The sequence below is a fragment of the Nelumbo nucifera genome, chromosome 1 (genome assembly GCF_055504915.1).
Source record: "Nelumbo nucifera cultivar China Antique chromosome 1, China Antique-T2T, whole genome shotgun sequence".
NCBI classification, from domain to species: Eukaryota; Viridiplantae; Streptophyta; class Magnoliopsida; order Proteales; family Nelumbonaceae; genus Nelumbo; species Nelumbo nucifera.
This window is the reverse complement of record NC_142649.1, coordinates 143703178-143713254: the sequence shown is the minus strand read 5'-3', so window position 1 is coordinate 143713254 and position 10077 is coordinate 143703178. Positions and strand designations below refer to the sequence as shown.

The following is a 10077-nucleotide window of genomic DNA, read 5'->3' as shown; positions in this document are numbered from 1 at the left end:
AAGACATTTTTTACTTTTCAAATGTCACTTAACGGTTAATTAACACTCATTTTCACGCCGATTCCGATACTGAATTATTAGATTTTGAAAGTTCGTATACAAAATTATTACATTTTAAAATTCAATGACCAAATTGTCACTCGAGCAGATGAGGAATTTTCCCCTTATTTAACGAGATTTACTCGTAGAATGACCAATCAGCCCATGTGGTTTACGGGCTGGAATTCAGAATTGTGCATTTTGTGTATCCGTACTTCTCCGTTGTAATCCGCGAGGTTTCAGAAGAACCGCCACCGCCGATCTGTAAGAAAAAAATGATATCACAGAGTACCTCATGGCCATCTCCACAAGCCTGGCATCTCTCTGCAAGCCTCACATTGTTCATTTAATCCCATCAGGGTACCCTGCAAATTAGAGGAATCCCACTCTGCCCTTCCACGTTTAAACGTTCTTCAATCTCCTGTACTCTTACCAGAGATTCGGCTGTTACAATGGTGGAGAAAGATAGAAAATCGACGGTTTTGCAACGACCGGATTCCTTCGGCAGGTTTGGCAAATTTTGGGGGAAATACGTCCCTGAAACCCTCATGCATGCTCTCACGGAGCTCGAATCGGCTTTCCACTCGCTTGCTGCAGACGAACAATTGCAGGTTCTTCTTCTTCTTCTTTTGTTTTGGCTACTATGGTTGTTCAGTTCGGTGTACATTTCCCAATAATGTTCCGTTTTTTTTTCTCACATTCCATATCGTTTTTGTTTGTTCAGGATTAGCTTTTCTGAAAGAAAAAAAAGGGGAAAAAAAAGGCTTATGTGGTGAATATGGGGAGCTTATCGGTAATAAAAATTATATGTTCATTGTCTTCCACCGATTCTTCTATATGGTTGTTCTAAGGCAATAAGGATTAAGGCTAAGCATAAACTGTTGGATTGTCTATTGAATGTGTATCTCAAAACAATTTTAAATGCTTTTTGGGTTTTTTTTTTTTTATATCCAATTTCTTTGAAACTTTTGCACTTTACTATGCTTAGTGTGTGACTGTTTTAAATAGGAGACTCTCTAGAGTTGCTCTTTTTATTTGGAAACATTGTAGAATTCACTCATTTTCTTGTCTTTTCCATGATTTATTTCAATACTTCCTCCTTCCCCCTTTTCCGTTCCTTATTAATTTATTCTCTGATTAATTTCTTATTGTTTTATCTGATTGTAGAAAGAACTAGACGGGATTTTAAGAGACTATGTAGGGCGGGAAAGCCCACTTTACTTTGCAGAGCGGCTCACGGAGCACTATAAACGTCCAAACGGTGAAGGCCCACTCATATACTTGAAGAGGGAAGATCTCAACCATACTGGGGCTCAAAAGACCAAGAATGCTGTTCTCAAGCTTTGCTTGCCAAGCGTTTGGGAAAAAAAAAACGTTTCATAGCTGAGACAGGAGCTGGACAGCATGGAGTAGCAACGGCAACTGTATGTGCTAGGTTTGGCTTGCAGTGCATTATCTTCCGAATGAGGCTTCTTGGGGCTGAGGTCTGTTATTTTTTTTCACTCTTTCCTCATTTGATTGTATATCTTTTTATTTGTTCTGCAATGTTCAGCGGTTTATTTGAAAAAGGCAAACTTTCCAACTAAAAAGGAACTGAGTGATGATTCTAAATGAAACTACAGATACGGTGAGATGGTTCCTTTTAAATTATTTCTGATGAATTAGAGACTGTAGCCATGACAATTGGATCTTTTGGCATTTCATGATCTTGTTCTGACCATTGAAACTATAGTCGATAAAAGATGATGAGGGTGCTACAACTTAAGACTGATCTTTCTTGGCTTCCTTATTTCTTGTAAATTATTTCAGGGACTACTTTTAGAAAAGGAATCACGTCCTACTAACAGTGATATATGTTCTACCAATTTCACTACTATTTAAGGATAGTTCTGAGAAAAGAACTATGCCCTACTTGATTTGCAGACTTCATGTCAAATGATTCTAGTCACATTTACCTTTTAATGTGGTTAGTTTTGATGTTTCAGATCTTTTTCTATGGTAAAGGTGGGCAAGAATACTCTGGAAACTTTACATCTTTTATGCCTTAGCAATTGCGTAATTAAATAGACATAGAATGTGCTTTTCTTTTCATGTCAAATGATTCTAGTCACATTCTTTGTAAATGTGCTTTTCTTTTCATTTCTTTTTAGATGGTAGCTGTAATCTATTACATTTAGTGAAAGAGAAAGATGCCTACATGAGAGAATGTACATAAAAGGATCTACATGCAGCCCATCCTCTTTCAAAAATTTAAACAGACATAAAACTGCCACTGTAGCCAGAAAAAAGTCCTCTCCCCACACTTGAGCTTGCCAATCTATCTGCAATCAAATTCAACTCTCCATAGATCCATTGATTGGAATTGGTAAGTTAGAAAGAATTTCCCTAATCTCACTAAGGTCGTTGCCATGCCTCCACTTCTTTCAACAAATCCTTGTACTCTATTTGATAGCATAAGATGAATTGCCTTCAAAGGTCTGATTAGGGATGTAATCTTAAAACTATATGCATGCTGGTTAGTAGAGAAACCATGTCTGCCTTTCTGCATACATTATGGGTCCACGAAAGACACAAAACAGGCTATCTTCCAGGTAAACCCCTTCCAGGAATGAAATGATGGAAAGGCTGGCCTTGGATTGTGTAGCAGTCTCATCAAAACGTATCTTCATCTTCTCCTCAGAATGAGTATTTGTTGGGGAATGTTGGGGGAGGAGTGAAGGATCTCCAAAAGATATCTTTCTAGATCCTTGAAGGACACCTTCTGAAATTCTTTGGTTCTTAATTTCTGCTTTTTTTCCCAAAAAAAGTAGGAATAGAATAAAACATATGCACTGCAAATTTGATAATAATAGGGATGGAAATCAGAGTATACTTAGGATTGGAGACCAAGAGATAATTCAATGTGACATCTTTAATTACCTTGGTTTGATAATCCATAACAAGGGAGAAATTGATTAGAATGTTTCTTGTAGAACTATAGTGGCATTGGTAAAATAGAGAGGTGCATCTCGAGTCTTATGTGATAGGAGAATACCACTTAATTTAAAAGGACAATTTTATGAGACAGTTGTAGGAGCAGCAATGTTGTATGGATTAAGTGTTGGGCGGTCAAGAGAAAACATGCCAAAAAAAATGAAAGTGGCAGAAATGTGAATGTTGAGATGAACGAATGGTAGAACTAGAAAGGGTAATATCAGAAATGAACTTACTTGAAGGAACTTAAGAGTAGCTCCAATAGGTGATAAAATGAGGGGAAGTGGACTAAGATTGTTTAGGTACATGCAGAATGACCACCTACAGCACCAATAATAAGAAATGATTTATTACAAGTTAAAGGGGGCCTGGGCTAGTAGAGCTTGGGGCAGACCAGAAAGGACATTAAGTCAAGAATGATTGAAGGGCTCATAATTTGACAATTGATATGGCACTATACAGAATGGAATAGCAGAACAAGATTCATGTACTCTAGACAAGGTTCAGATTATGATGATTATGATATTCAGTTATATTGGTCATGACATGCTGATTGGTAGGGTAGGAGAAAAGATGGGATGCAGCTAGGTGCTATAGGAGAAAAAATTCCCCCTTGATTATAATTGTTTTTTTTTTCCTTAAATGTTTTAGCTGTATGGTGGTGGTAAGAATTTTTTGTACCTATTCTTGAAAAGTTTTTGTACCCCTTAATTTGGTTTGAAATCTCTTTGCATGTGAGTACCATACAAAGCTATTTCTTCATTTATTTGGATTTTGCATCTTTGCCCAGATTTCCCTATCATTCCATATTTATTGGACCTTCATGCTTTTCTTCTCAAGGAAAAAATATCATATAGAAGAATGAAGTTATCGGGGTGTTAGAGCTTTGAAGTTAGTTAAATAATTCCGTCGTTAAGTGAATGCGGATTATTTTACCTGATCAAATGGACATCTTTTTGTCTAATGTATTTAGATGATCTATGTTGAGGAGATGAAATTGTCTTGCATGTATGGTGCTTATATTTGTTCTTTCTAATGGGGGCCCATCACTCCCAGCTGAGACTCAGGCCCAGGAGAAGGCCCATGTAGACGACCGCCTAGCAACAAGAGAAGAGACCCAGGCCCATCACCCAATTCGTTTTGTGTACACCTGGAGGCTGAAGGACACGTTAGCTTAATCAGTTGGAATATGCACATGGGAAGTCAGAATCGGTTACGAACCAATCAGTGAATAATGATTGTAATAAAATAGTATAAATAGTAGTCTTGAGAGGGGAAAGGCATGTGAGAGATATTTTCTGATTCTTCTTCTTATTTCTCTTCTCTGTGGAGGTGAAACCCCTCGAAGTGGTTCCTACATTGGGAAGTAACCCAACAAGTTGGTATCAGAGCCGATGCTGGCGACCAGAACGACCACCATGGATGACCGTTCGGACAAACTTGAAGTCAACATGCACAAGGTGTTCGGAGAACTCAGGGAGTTGAAGGAGACCTTGTTTGCGGTGGTGACCCAGTTCTCCAATGTTGCTAGCCGCAAGTCGGAGGTTGAAGGTAATCGGAGGTGTCGAGCTAAAGTGGAGCACGACGTGGAACTGGACCAATTGCTTCTAGACTTCCCTCCTTTCTCAAGTGAGGATCCATTTTCCTGGATTTACAAAGCAAAATGCTACTTTGAATACCATGAGATTGTTGGCCCGTAGAGGGTGACCATTGCTTCTATTTACCTAACCAGTGATGCCCTACAATGGTTTCAGTGGTACCGCCGATCACACCCTTGCCTAACCTAGGGTGATCTCACGAAGGCAGTGTGCCAAAGGTTTGGCGTTACCAGTTACGAGTTTACGACAACCCAGACGAGAATCTTATTAAGGTTAAGCGGACGGGAACTGTTCTGGAATACCAGAATGAGTTTGAAAAGTTGGTCACCCATGTCCACGACTGGCCTGAGAGGGATCTCGTTGGATGTTTCATCGCAGGTCTGCGAGATGAAATCAGATTGGAAGTTAAGACATGTCACCCTGCAATAGTGGTAGCTGCTGCTGCCTCACTCGCATTCATGAGGAGCGGTTGGACCGCTTGAAGAAAGTTACCCAAAACCAGCCCCCCCTTCTACCCACCCCAACAAAAAGGGGCGACTCAAACCAGGCCAAGCCTAATGAGCCCATGCAGCCCAAACCTATAGGGCTAGGATTCAACCCCAGCCTGCCATATAGGAAACTCACCTGGGCTGAAATGCAAGCCAGACATGAGAAGGGGCTTTGCTACACGTGCGATGAGAAATTCGCACCCGGTCATCGCTGTAAAACACAATAGGTATTCTTGCTCCAAGTTGAGGACAATGATGAGACCAAGCCGGGTCAGGAAGAGGGACCCGAGTTAATCTCCCCCATTTCTGATTTGAAAAACAATACACACCGACAGGCCTTAACCTAGTTGTTGCAGACTTATGCCTCCATCTTTGAAGAACCTTCTGAACCACTACCAACCAGACCCTCCGATCACAGATTTCCAATACAGCCAGGGGCCCCACCCGCAAATGTCAAGCCATACCGGTACCCCCATTTCCAGAAAACTGAGATAGAGAAAATAGTGAGGGAGATGCTTGAACAAAAACAAATACAGCCCAACACCAACCCATACTCAGCCCCGGTACTCTTAGTGAAGAAAAAGGATGGATCATGGAGGTTTTGTGTAGATTATAGGGTCTTGAACAAAATCACAGTGAAGAACTGATTTGCAATACCTGTGATCGATGAGTTGCTGGATGAGTTAAGGGTAGCCACTGTCTTCCCCAAGTTGGACCTAACTCCTAAGGTTAGGATACCACCAGATAAGGGTACGCCCTGATGACGTCCACAAAGCTGCCTTCTGGACCCCTGAAGGCCACTACGAATTTCTAGTCATGCCCTTTGAGCTCTCTAATGCACCGTCTACCTTTCAAGATCTGGTGAACGGAATTTTCAGACCTTATCTCTGTTAGTTTATTTTGGTATTCTTCGATGATATATTGGTTTACAGTGCAGATTGGGATTCCCATTTGAATCTTCTCTGACTTACATTTGAAGTGATACAGGCACACCATTTGTTTTCCAAAGAATCTAAGTGCTCTTTTGGGCAAACAAGAATACATTAACATTACTTGGGTCACATCATGGAATAGGGAAGGGTCATGGTTGATCCAGAAAAAACTTCAGTTATGGTGACATGGGCCAGACCCAATTCGGTTAAAAGCCTCAGAGGTTTCCTGGTGTTAACTGGCTACTACTGTTGTTTTATAAAGGGGTACGACCAGCTTGCTTCTCCACCGGCCCGGCTACTCAAAAAAGACGGGTTTCAGTGGGATGACTTAACCGAACAGGCCTTTGAGGCTCCCAAGACTGCTGTATCCACTCCCCCTGCTTTGACATTGCCTGACTTCACCAAGACCTTCATTATCGAAGCCGATGCATTGGGAACGGGTCTAGGGGCAATTCTGATGCAAGACAGCCAACCCATAGCATTCTACAGCAAGGCCCTCTCACCCCAGGCACAAACTAAGTTTACTTGTGAAAAACAATTGATGGCAGTCATTTGAGCAGTTATGAAGTGGAGAGCGTATCTTTTGGGCCGTCGGTTCATAATATGGACAGACCAACAGGACCTTAAGCACCTTTTGGATCAGTCAGTTTTAACACCTGAACAGCAGAAATGGGCTTATAAGTTGATGGGCTTTGGTTTTCAGATTGAGTATAGGCCTGGGGCCACCAATCGGGCCGCTAATGCCCTTTCCTGAGCCTCTGAGTTCCTTTCCATGGGCATATCCAGGCCCATTTATCCTTTGTTGGACCAGATTAGGCAGGAAGCCCAGCAGGATCCTACTTTAGGTCGTATCAGGGGTCTTTGGGCGTAGAACCCTTCTGTCGTTCCAGGATACAGCGTTAAACAAGGGGATCTTTTCTACAAGGGCCGATTGGCGGTCGCCCCAAATTCTTAATATCGCCAAGAGCTTCTCCAGCTATTCCACCATTCAACTATTGCAGGACACTCTGGAATCCTGTGTACCTACAAGGCCAAGTGCCTCTCTAACCACTACTACTGGCCGGGCATGAAGACACGTGCGAGAATTTATTGCTGCATTCCATGTCTATCAATAGAGCAAATACAGTAGCCAGACTCCTGTAGGACTCTTTCAGCCTCTACCCATACCTGATAAGGTCTGGAAAGAAATCACCATGGATTTCATTATGGGCCTTCCTACTTCTTATGGTAAGTCTGTTGTCTTAGTGGTTGTTGATCGACTTACAAAATATGTCCATTTTTCTGCTCTTTCCAACCCCTACACAGCTTCCCAGGTGGCTCGGATTTTCATCCAAGATGTTGCCAAGCTCCATGGCACTCTGATGTCCATTGTAACATATTGGGACCCTCCAATTATGAGCAGGTTTTGGAAGGACTATTTCAGGGCCCAAGAACTGAACTACATTTTTCAACTAGTTACCACCCTCAGACAGATGGCCAAACTGAGGTGGTGAATAGGTCCCTGGAGACTTACCTCGGTTGTTTCACCAGTGATAGGTCGAAACAGTGGACTAGATGGCTCCCATGGACAGAGCTTTGGTATAATACTTCATTCCATGCATCAGCCGGTATGGCCCCTTCCAAGAACCATATGGGAGGGAACCTCCGTCCATTCTACCCTACGAAGTGGGGTCCTCAGCTGTTGGAGAGGTAGATGCCAACCTGACAGAACGGGATGAAGTCCTAAGGCAGTTGAAGGAACACTTATGACGAGCTCAGTCTCAGATGAAACTTCACTATGACAAAAAGCACAGAGAAGTGCAGTTCCAGGTGGGCAACCTGGTCTATCTGAAACTGCAGCCCTACCGTCAGCTGACTGTGGTGAGACGAGCAAACCAGAAGCTATCCCCCCGGTACTATGGACCATTTAGAGTGACAGCTCGGGTAGGAGAGGTAGCTTACCAGCTGGTCCTTCCACCCAACTCCAAACTATACCCTATATTTCATTTTTCTTTCTTGAATAGGTGCCTCAACCTGAGCACTCAGGTCTGCAACACCCTTCCTTAATTCTCTGAAGATGGCACTCCACAACTGATTCCCCTCCAGGTGCTGGACTATCGTTGGGTCAAAAGGGGCAAGAAGTTTATACATGAGGCTTTAATTGCTTGGTCTGGATTCCTCTATGCAACTTGGGAATCCTGTTCTTACATCAAACAACAGTACCCTGGTTTCAACCTTGAGGACAAGGTTGCTCTTGACGGGGAGGCAATTGATGGGAGCCCACAGGTCTCACCACTCCCAGCTGAGACTCAGGCCCAGGAGAAGGCCCATGCAGACGACCACCCAACAGCAGGAGGAGAGACCCAGGCCCGTTGCTCAATTCATTTTGTGTACACCCGGAGGCTGAAGGACACATCAGCTTAATCAGTTGGAATCTGCACGTGGGAAGTCAGAATCGGTTATGAACTGATCAGTGAATAATGATTGTAATAAAATAGTATAAATAGTAGTCTTAAGAGGGGAAAGGCATGTGAGAGATATTTTCTGATTCTTCTTTTTTCTCTTCTCTGTGGAGGTGAACCCCCTCAAAGTGGTTCCTGCATTGGGCAGTAACCCAATGCTTTCTGCTACTATTTTACTATTTTTTCCCAAAAGCTAAACCCCAAATTTCTGATGATACTATTAATTCTTTTCACTGTCTTCTTTGTTCTTGAGACTATAAGGTTTACCTTATGCTTCATGATTCAATTACCACTTAATTTTTTGTATACATCTCGCACTCCTAATATGGTCAAGGTGGATCTTTTCTATTTATAGCTTTCTCAAACCTACAAAAACTAAATGATTAGATACTGGATTGTCAGTTATGAGACAGCTGCATTCATTGTATTGTGGATTAGAGTGTTCCTTGTCCTGCCGTATTTTTTGTAGAATTGTTTTGCATTGATGTGATGCAGGTGAGGGCTGTCCAATCTGGGTTAGCCACACTAAAGGATGTGACATCTGAGGCTATTCGGGATTGGGTGACTAATGTTGAGTCAACTCATTATATTTTGGGTTCTGTTGCTGGGCCACATCCATATCCTATGATGGTGAGAGAGTTCCATGCTGTGATTGGGAAAGAAACAAGAAAACAAGCAATGGAGAAATGGGGAGGAAACCAGATGTGCTGGTTGCCTGTGTTGGTGGAGGTTCAAATGCGATGGGTCTATTTCATGAATTCGTTGATGATGCTGATGTTAGGTTGATTGGCATGGAGGCTGCAGGTTTTGGCTTAGATACTGGCAAGCATGCTGCTACTTTAACGAAAGGGGAGGTAGGAGTACTGCATGGGGCTATGAGCTATTTATTGCAAGATGATGATGGGCAAATAATCGAACCTCATTCTATTAGTGCTGGGTGAGAATAAATTTTCAATTTTGCCTTGTTCCTGGTTTGTGGTTGCCTTGTTTGCCATTCTCTGCTTTGTATCTATGTAGTCACTTTTACTCATTTCATGTCTTTCGTATAGGTTGGATTACCCTGGGGTGGGACCAGAGCACAGCTTTTTAAAAGATATGGGGCGCGCTGAATACTATAGCATCATTGATGAGGAAGCTTTGGAAGGTACATGAGCTCCAAATCTGTATGTTCGTATGTTGTTCGCATAGCTTTCGTGCTGTTGAAAGGGTAACTTAGACTTTGTTTTAAAAGAACCAAAAGATAATAATTACACATGAAGCTCTCATCAAGTAAGGCACTATGGCCTCCTGCCCCCAGCCAAATTTGTGCATATGGCCATATATTACATCACTAGGTCATTGTTTGCATAGCTTTCGTGCTGTTGAAAGGGTAACTTAGACTTTGTTTTAAAAGAACCAAAAGATAATAATTACACATGAAGCTCTCATCAAGTGAGGCACTATGGCCTCCTGCCCCCAGCCAAATTTGTGCATATGGCCATATATTACATCACTAGGTCATTACAGTTTCCCAAAAAATAATATTCTCTTTACTCCTAGTTTAGATAGGGCATCAATCATGCCATTGCTGACCTGCTAACCCATTTACATTCTACAAATTGTTAAC

General features: G+C 42.1%; 1 pseudogene across 1 annotated transcript; it reads left to right on the top strand.

Moving 5' to 3' along the window:
* Positions 1–348: 348 nt before the first annotated feature.
* LOC104610877 (tryptophan synthase beta chain 2, chloroplastic-like) lies at positions 349–9722 on the top strand (annotated as a pseudogene). The gene is made up of 4 exons (XR_016080321.1): positions 349–650; positions 1207–1523; positions 8967–9408; positions 9521–9722. The product of XR_016080321.1 is annotated as a tryptophan synthase beta chain 2, chloroplastic-like (transcript).
* Positions 9723–10077: the final 355 nt, after the last annotated feature.